Raw genomic sequence first — 9,941 nt, 5'->3', positions numbered from 1 at the left:
AACAACAGTTACAGGTAAGTAACCGTTCACTCAAAGAAGAACCATTGTAAATCTGAGTTGCCCCATAACATCTCCAAGGGGTCTTTTCTTTGCCAGTAAGAGAAGTGGGCGAGAGGAAAGTAATCCAGGACCCTTGAAGACATGGATGGAACATATCGCAGGCTGAGGAAGGCTGTGCCAACCCAGCAGCCCCGATATTCCCTCCTGCTTACCTCTAGTTGGTCCCAGCTCATGCAGGCTAATCCTTTTCCAGGAAGCATGCTGGGGCTAGGATTGCTGGCCTGCAGGTGGGACCTGGGGTGGCTGAAGCCACCCAGCCCCTGGAGGGTTCCTGGCATCAAGGCTGCACTACCCAGCACTTCACAGCGGAGGGCACTGGGGCTGCCCACCCCTGTGCTGGAAGGAAGGCTGCATGCCACCTGCCCAGCGATCAAGGACTGGAGACACTCAAGCAGACATGGAGGAAGGGGCAGAGCCTCAGGTGGAAGAGGTGGGCTAGGGCAGGGACTAGTCTCACCAACGCTGTGGTTCACCCACTGCCCACTCTTGGAGAATCTCATAAATAACATCACCCTCCAGCAACATGACTGCCATCAGCTCAAGAAGGAAAATGCTGGTTTGAGTGAAGAATGCCTTGCCCTTCCCAGTTCCCCACTTGTATCTGGCAGGAAAGGCTGCCCACCCCAGGAACTTGCACTAAACTGAATGCACACCAATGGGCACCACTTCCTTTAGATTCCAGTCATTTGTGAATCAGAAATGCTCCTTATTTTCCTCAGGGACTCAGTCTAGTTGAAGGAGTGTTATGTAGGACAATCACTAATGTTACTTGGCAGTCTGCCAGATCCTTTGATTGGAGTTTTACTGGTCACATCTCAAATTGTTGTGCATATTATTTTGTTTAGTCACAACATATGTCTGAAAATGAATCAGATAAACCAAACAATCAAAGTGGTAACACAGACTGTTTTGGTTCTGTATAAGAACAGGAGAGGCCTGATTTGTTTGGATAGCACACAAATGTTGGAAATTTACCCACTTTATTGATTTCACCCTTAGTAATATGACACAAGGCTAGTTGTTCCTTTCCGGTTACTGCTTTGCTTTAGAGTTTCCGGTAAATGGAAGTGTGGTCCAGCCAGGAGGTCAAACAAGAGAATGCTTTATTCTCACAACAGAGGGCTTGCTGCCTAGGTTAAAGAGCAATGTAGTTTGTTTAAATGTTTGTTTGGGTGTGTGCCAAAAGCTAGGATGGTATAATACAGCATAGTTTGTAGTTCATACAGGATGATGTTATCTAAGGAAAAGCATCCGGTGTGTAGAAGAGAGAGCAGTCTTAAAATACATCAACAGGAATCAGATAAACAATAACAATAATAAACTTTGCCCCTTTCATTCCAGAATCTCAAAGAAGTTTACAAAGATTCATTAATTCAGCCTCCTAAGCCTGCTGTTGTATCAACTTCATTAACCCCAATTGGGGAACCCTAACTACAGAGAGGTGATATGACCTTAGCTCATAAAAAGAGTCAAAAGCAGAGCCAGAAATAGAACCCTGAACAATAGAACTCCCCAACCCCTGCTCTACCCATTAGGCCATGCCTAGGAAATGGGTAGGCTTGTGCAATCACCCAGGTTTCTCAGGGACCACAGGGGTGACGAGTGTACTCTATATGTACTGATGAGAGTGGAATTGGAAAGTCAGACACACAGTTCTGGAAATGAAGTTTATCAAGTGTCACAAGAATGCTGTGGGTAAGAATCTGGCCAAAAGCAAAACAACCCACAAAGCCATAGAAAACAAGAGTCACTGTCTTTGCAAGTGTCAGGGGGTAGTCCTGTTAGCCTATTCCAACAAAATCAATGAGGAGTCCAGTGGCACTTTAAAGAGTAACACGTGTGTTAGCTTTTGAGATGCTGCAGGACTCCTCATTGTTTTTGTCTTTGTAGAGGGCTAAATTCATCTAATTTCACTGTGGTTTCCCTCCTTTGGTCTGTATCAAGGAGGCTCCTTTCCTGTTACACCCATCCCTCACCTGTGCTGCAGAGTTCTCTCTTACTCCCCAGAGAAATGCCTTAAAAAAACAGTTCATGTGAGTCACACTAGCACTATCCTGTGTATTCCAGTTTAGCGTCTTTTCCTTCCTCTTGTCCAGCTGCCCTCTCTCAGCTGTGATGTTTTTAACCCTCGTCAGCAACTAATATTCTCCCAGGTGACCAGTTCCCAAGCTAGTATGTGCCACATGGAAAACCAATTCAGCCGCAGCACCCCTTTGGATTTGAGTGAGCTTAGGAGAGGAAAGCATACTTCACACAGACACAGACAGAAGAGAAGGTGGCAAAAAGATAACAACAGTAATGAAGAATCCAAAAAGATAGCATAAGAACAGCCACACTGGGTCAGACCAAAGGCCATGTAGCCCAATATCCTGTCTGCCGACAGTAACCAATACCTGATGCCCCAAAGGGAGGGATCACAACAGGTATCCTCACGTGATCCCTCCCCTGTCACCCACCTCCACAGAAACAGAGGCTAGGGACACCATTCCTACCCATACTGGCTAATAGTCATTGATGGACCTAACCTCCATGAATGTCCATACATAAAGTCCTGCAAGGACACAAAATGTCTGTCCTTAGCCGCAGCCATATCTGCAAAAATGAGCTACGGATATCCACATCCACACCTGCAGATACAGATACCTGCAGATATTAAGCAGATATCCATGGATTTGCAGGGCTCTGTCCATACAGTCAAATGCACATAGTGCTCTCACATAAGGTGGGAAAGTCGGTGGGGATACAGGAATCCACTGATCTGGACCAACATTGCAATGTTTATGCTTCTAAGTGCAAGAACTATATTGATGTTTAGGCAAGAGACTCCTGCCTTCACTTACTTCCAAGATTCTCATCTGCATTCTGAAAAACCCTCAAGGCTCACTTCCATCCTTCTCGAGTAGGTTTGCAGAGAATCATTAAGCAGCAGTACAGTTGAGGGTAAACATGCCTTCTCATTGGAGGAATATGGAGTTTTAGACACTTCTGATGTGGGGAATACGAAATTTAGATGGTTAATTTACCCACTTTTCCCCCTCCATCATTATGCTGCTGTCATGAGGGAATGTCAGCATCTACAGCATCCCGGAAGGAAGAACAGACCAAGCTAGCAAAGTGGCTGCATCACCAAGACACTGTGTACATAGCAAACCATCACTCTTAGACCACCAGCAACTGTGCGCTGAGCATTCAGGAGGAATGACAGAAATGGGGTCCTAGTCGAACATCAGGAATACTAGTTAAAGGGACATCATTGTCATAATTGTGTTAAACAAACAAAATTATTTACCATTTGTACTAATCAGATCTTAAATGAAAGAGACATCATTTTGAAATCTGGTCACTTCTCCTCCTCTTTGATTCCTTTGGGCATTTCTCATCTTGGACAACGATAATCAATTAAATCAGTTTTAATTTGGTGTATAGTCCACTCCACTTTCGCTCAGAGCCACAATGTTTGGATTAAAAACACAGCAGGAGAATGTTTGTACAAAAATGCTTTTGTTCACCAGATTTTAAAATATTGTGAAAACATATCTACTGATCTTAGCATCTGCAAAAAGATTGTGTTTACAAAATGTAAATATTAGATCAAACAAATTGAATGTTCCTCCTTAAAAAAAGAGTTTTATCGTGTAGACATTTTCCTACTGATTACAGAAAAGTTCTCTCACCTGTATCAATAGCCAGACAAATCCACACAGAACCAAGCTGAGGAGTAGTTTAGGGTTTTGTTTGTGTTTAAAGGATTCAGCAAAGTGTTCACTGTCTAAAACATATCCTTACAAATTGGGTGCGTCTAGACTGGTAAGATTTTGTGCAAAAATTTGCCGCATGTCTACACTGGCCGCGAGAATTTGCACAAGAGCACTGACATTCTAATGTAAGAATTCAGTGCTTCTTGCGCAAATACTTTGATGCTCCCACTCAGGGATAAGCTCTCTTGCGCAAGAGGGCCAGTATAGACAGGCACCTTAATTTTTTGCGCAAGAAAGCCCAATGGCAAAAATGGCCATTGGGGCTTTCTTGTGCAAAAGCGTCTATACTGGGCATAAGATGCATGACGGTTACTATGATTGCCATAGTACTTTGCTGCTGAACAGGTTCCATACTTACAGTGCAATGGCGTCTACATGAATAACCAGGGAACAAGAATGTGATAAGACCAGGGGTGGGCAATAATTTTTTGAGGGGGCCACTTTGGAAATTTTGAAGTGGCCCCAGGCTGAACAGGACAGGGCAGGGCATCAAGTGGAAAGGGTGAGGCCAAGATACTTCCGGGTTCCCCACCCCCAGACTATGATTGGTCTGGGGGTGAGGGAGTGCCTTTGCCCTCCCCATATTCCTCCTAGGTGCCCATGCCCCTGGCATGGGAGGAGACTTCCCACGCTCCCCTGCCCCTAGTCCAAATAGGGGCTGGGGCCAGGGGAGCATGCAAAGCCTTTTCCACTATGCCCCACCCTGTGAGTAGCACGCAGTGCTTCAAAGAGCCACATGCTCCTGGCAGGACAGAAGGAGGCTTCGCACGCTCCCCCTACTACTTCAAACTATGTTGAATTCTTGCGCACAGTGGTGACATGAACCTTCAACTTTACAAAATGGGGGGGCCTAGAATACTGACCTTAATAATTCAACCGTATCTCTCAGTGTAGACAAGGTCTTACTCCAGGCAACTAATTGACTCTCAATTAGTTCCTCAGGGATCTCAGGATGTTAAATTTGGCAGAGCACTACATGAAATCTGTCTGTAGCGTAACCTCAGTTTAAATGTGCCATTTCATGACTAACAAACAATCAAGGCCCAACATTTTTAAGATTTCACAGGCAAAAATGTGAGTGTTTTACAGCTGCAGATATCCATAAATACGCAAGCAAATAAATGAATATGCAATCACGGTGACTACACATATTAATATTATGCTAGTACCTTGTTGCATTTGCACGTTTAAAATCTGACTCAGCGGCTTTTCTATTGTATCTATTTGTATCAGAGTGCTGAGTATTGGTTTCTTTTACTTTTATAAGAACTTAAAAAATTAACATGAACATTTATTTGTTCTGACAGAAAATCTACTCAAATATCTTCTACCATAATGATTTATGATAATGAACAAAAATTAACTGTTATTTACCCACCTAAACATATTATTTGCCTTATCTGTAGCAACTAAAAATGTGCAAGGCTTAATATATATATTATATATACAGATTCATATTCAATAAAACCTCAGTTTAAAAATTGTTCTGGAATTATAAACCATCCCTAGCAGCTCATGGGATTTCTTGGTGAGCATGGTTAATTATAAGGCCCTCTTTGTAGAAACTACCATGATGGGGGAACAGATTACAACAAAGTAATTCTTCGTTACTAAGTAGACAAGATGGAGCCATGCTGAACTTTACCAAAGCTGAAATACAGCTCAGGAGTAGAGTTAAAGCAGTAGCCATTCACAACTACACTATAAAACCAAAGATGTTAGTCCACGTTTCCATGCTGCAGTTAGGCACTCCACTACAGTCACTTTCTGTAGTATAAATGTGATTAAAGTGCAAACAAAGAACTCTTAAATTGCAGGTCCTTATGCTTGCATACCAAATAGCTGGAATAAGCTACCTGTTCAACCAAAACAAGCATAACCACTGATTGGTTTCAAGGAAGATTTTTCTCTTCTGAAACCTTGTCAGTACAAAATGGAGTAAAGCTATATCAATGTTGTCTGCTTCCTTTAGACAAAATGTCTTGTCTTATAAGCCAATAAAAATGTCACTGAGTTAAAGTTCTTATCCTGCATCTATAAATGCCTATAAAATGTGAAAAACCGTGATCACTGTAAAAATTGTTTTGATGTCCATCAAGTAAATGTAAGGACCTGCTCATATCCAAGATACTCTAGAGAAATAATCTGTTTTGCTTACATCATTTCTCAGATGCAATTAAATGCTGACTATATTCCAAACTAGCATAATTCAAGTAGAGAAAGTAGATAAGGAAGTGCTATTTATTCCTTCTCATAACACAAGAACTAAGGGTCACCAAATGAAATTAATAGTCAGCAGGATTAAAACAAACAAAAGGAAGTTTTTCTTCACACAGTCCACAGTCAACCTGTGAGACTCTTTGCCCAAGGATATTGTAAAGGCCAAGATTATAACAGGGTTCACAAACAGCTAGAGAAGTTCATGGAGATACGTCCATCACTGACTATTAGCCAGGATGGGCAAGAATGGTGTCCCTAGCCTCTGTCTGTCAGAAATTGGGAATGAGCAACAAGTCACTTGATGGTTACCTGTTCTATTCATTCCAATGTTGGGCGACAGGATACTGAGCTAGGTGGACCTTTGATCTGACCCAATATGGACATACACACACATAGAGAATTAGAATGCACCTGTCTGCGTGTCTGTCTGCGAGTCCATTTGTTCAAGAACTCTTCCTAAAAGGTAAGAGCTAGGGCCACCAAATTTGGTAGGCAGCTTCCTCTTCTAAGCTAAAGCAAGGTCAGGGTTTGGTTGTGCCAGGGGAACTGGAAAAGTTTTCCATAACATGCAAAGGGAGGGGCTACTGTTCTGAGGGACACAATATGAGAGTGGTCACTGTGGGCAGTAAGCCCACAGGGGACAGCTCTCCTGCAGACAGTCCACTGTGTGCGCGTGTGGTGCGGGGGATCCATACCACCAATGCAGTGGCCAGCAGGGCCATCTTGCCTGCCTTCAGAAAAAATTAAGTGAGGTCTCCCTGCTCGGGACACAGCCCCATCTTAGAAGAGGCCAGAGGAGGAAGAGAGCCTCCCTTGCTTCAAGCTGAGTCAGAAGGGTGGTAGAGAGCCCTCATCAGCCCAGGAGGAGCCAGGGAGGGAGAGAGAGCCCCTATTGGCCCCCCGGGACAAGCCGGCAGGCAGGGTGTGCAGTCCCCGCTGCCCAGGGCTGCCCCCAGGGAGAAGCCAGTGGTCACTCCCATCCCCTGCCCTGAGCGCCTCCTCACCCCCTGCCCTAACTTCTGCACCCTCCCATGTCCCCATCCTTCTGCCCTGAACTCCCCACATCCCCAAGACCCTACCCTAACTCCTGCACCCCCCACAGCACCAGCCCCCTGCCCTGAAGGATCTGGGCAATGCCGGGTAAGTATTCTAGTATGTATGTTCATACGTTCTTATGCAACTACTGTGCGGTGTGTTATGGCATCCACTCGTGCTTGCAGGACATTCACAGAGTGTTCTTCAGCTGTATTTTTGACAGGTATTTGCTTTCTGGTGAAGTGAGTGAAAGATACAGTACAAAGGTAAAGTCACATTCAAGGTCAGTGTATCTGGTTGGCTTTGCAACTGATTTTCCCTGCTAAATAAGTGTAATCTGTTCTGTTCAGATTATTATTGCTGCCAGTGTGTAGTTAACATATATTGTTTTCAAGGGTCGTGTATAGTAATCAGAAGGTAATTATTTTGACAGGATTAGTCAGAAACTGACCAATTCCTGGTCTACCATCAAACCTGCTTATTCTAGCTCCATTTGAAAGCATTGTTTAAACACAACCTTTCCTTCTTTTCTGCATATGTGTGATTTCAGATTTTAAAAAACAGCAACCTTTTGTCCCCAAACAAAATATAAGGACATCTTGGACACTCTGAGAAACACTTGAATGAGCAAGGAACTTCTAGGGTTATAGTGGAAAGCAAGATTTTATGCAGTGATCAGCCCTTTTATAAGGCTTTATATTTCTGTCAAAAGTAGTTAGGGGTACTGAGCATTTCAGAGAATCAGACTCAAAATGCTCCAAATTAATATGATATGCTAGAATTAAAGTTAATGTTTGTACAGAAATTCATCGGCACAATTCTGCAGGATGCTGACCACTCTGGCCCCAATCCAGCAAAACATTTAAACACATTCTTAATTTTAGGCATACAAAGTAGTCCTAACAAAGGTAACAGAACAATGTACATGCCACATAGTTAAGTTTGCTAGTTAGGTATGCTCGGCACACTGCAGGTTCAAACCCTACAATACAAAATTGCATTCAGGGTAAGCAGTTGTATAAAAATCTTGCCTTCCACCAGCAGCAACAATAGAAGTATCTTCTTCATTAAAGAGTTTTTTTCTCTGGTTTTCCCAGGTGCCCTTATAGCTTGCTGTTTGTGAATGAAAGGGTTTTGTTGCTCTGTACATTTTTGGAAGCAGACGTTATTTATCCCCTTAAAAGAAGTGTTCGGCAGCATTCAGGATTAGGTTTATGGCTGGCTTTAAGCCTGTGACACATACCCCTAAGCCTTCCACTGTTACTGCTGCAGTGTGTACGTACAAGATGTGCAATATACAAAATGTGCACAGAGAAAACAAACCTAGCAGCAGTCTTGATAGTAAACACAGCTGCACAGGCAGAATTACAGACATAGCATCTGTTAAAAAAAAAAAAAAGACATACATTTATTGCTGAAAACTGCTTTTAGCACAGCTCACATGAAACTACTTCATATGTGTGGAAACCAGGGATGTAAGCAACTAGTTGACTACTCCCTCAGGGTATGTCTACACTAGCCCCCTAGTTCGAACTAGGGAGGCTAATGTAGGCATTCGAAGTTGCAAATGAAGCCCAGGATTTAAATATCCCAGGCTTTATTTGCATCTTTCCATCTGGGCGCCATTTTTAAATCCCCTTAGTCCGAACTAACTGCCCACGGCTATGCGCAGCAGTTAAACGTTAATTTGAACTAAGTCCACGAGGTATAACAGTTAATTCGAACTAAGGACTTAGTTCAAATTAACGTTTAACTGCCGCGCGTAGCCGCGGGCAGTTAGTTCGGACTAAGGGGATTTAAAAATGGCGCCCATACGGGAAGATGCAAATAAAGCTGAGGACATTTAAATCCCTGGCTTCATTTGCAACTTTGAATGCCTACATTATCCTCCTTAGTTCGAACTACGGGGCTAGTGTAGACATACCCTCAACTAGTTGTTTCCCCACCTTGCTGCCTCTATCAGATCTATCAGAGGCAGCAAGGGAGGGAGCAAGAACAGGTGCTTAAAAGCTGGCTCCCCCAGCACTGTCTCCATGGGGGCAAAGGAGGCAGGCAGGTAGCAGGGACCAGATACAAGTCAGGAATCAGCTGATTCCCAGCTCATATGCAGTTCCAGATGCTGGCCTCTGCTGGCTCTTAATATATTTAAAAATCAGAAGCACAGCAAGGAGTGGGGGAAGGGGGCGGCGCAAGCCAGAATAGCTGATTCCTGGCTCGTGTGAGTCCCCCACTGAGCTCCAGCCTTTTTACATTTCAGGTTGGTGCACAGTTGGAGGACCGGGTGCGAGCCAGGAATCAGCTGGCCCAGCTTGTGCTGGGTCCTCCTCGACTACACTTCAGCCTTTTTAAATGTATCAAGAGCCTACTTGATTTAGTAGGCAGAGCCACAGCGGGGCTGGCACCCAGAGCCGGGAGCTAACCACACTGCAGCTCCCTCGCTTAATGACTAATTGATGGAAAATCCATCGACTAAGCAATTGGCTGATTAAACGGAAGTTAACATCCCTAGTACAGACCCAATTTTAAAACACCATATGGGTGTAGTTGGTATCCAATTTGTATTAAACTGGTGGGGCACAGAATTAGCAAACTAAGAGCCAGTATTCCAAGTTACATTTTTTAAATAATGAGAGGTCCCATCATCTGGAACATTTAACAGTTACTGGAACATTTTCCAGTACAAATTACTATAAGGAGCAATGTAGGAAAATGTCTCAATTTAGATTGAATAAAGAACCCAAGGAGTTAAAGATACTAACATGACCCTGAAACAGTCCACATTAAACAGTTTTAAACAAGGTTTGGGGTTTCATCGACAGAGTCTTCAGCCTGCTTAGTGTAATGGCAAACACATTAGGAAATCCTTGA

Source organism: Pelodiscus sinensis, chromosome 15 (genome assembly GCF_052426305.1).
Source record: "Pelodiscus sinensis isolate ZL-2025 chromosome 15, ASM5242630v1, whole genome shotgun sequence".
Classification (NCBI taxonomy): domain Eukaryota; kingdom Metazoa; phylum Chordata; order Testudines; family Trionychidae; genus Pelodiscus; species Pelodiscus sinensis.
Note: the sequence above shows the minus strand (reverse complement) of the source record.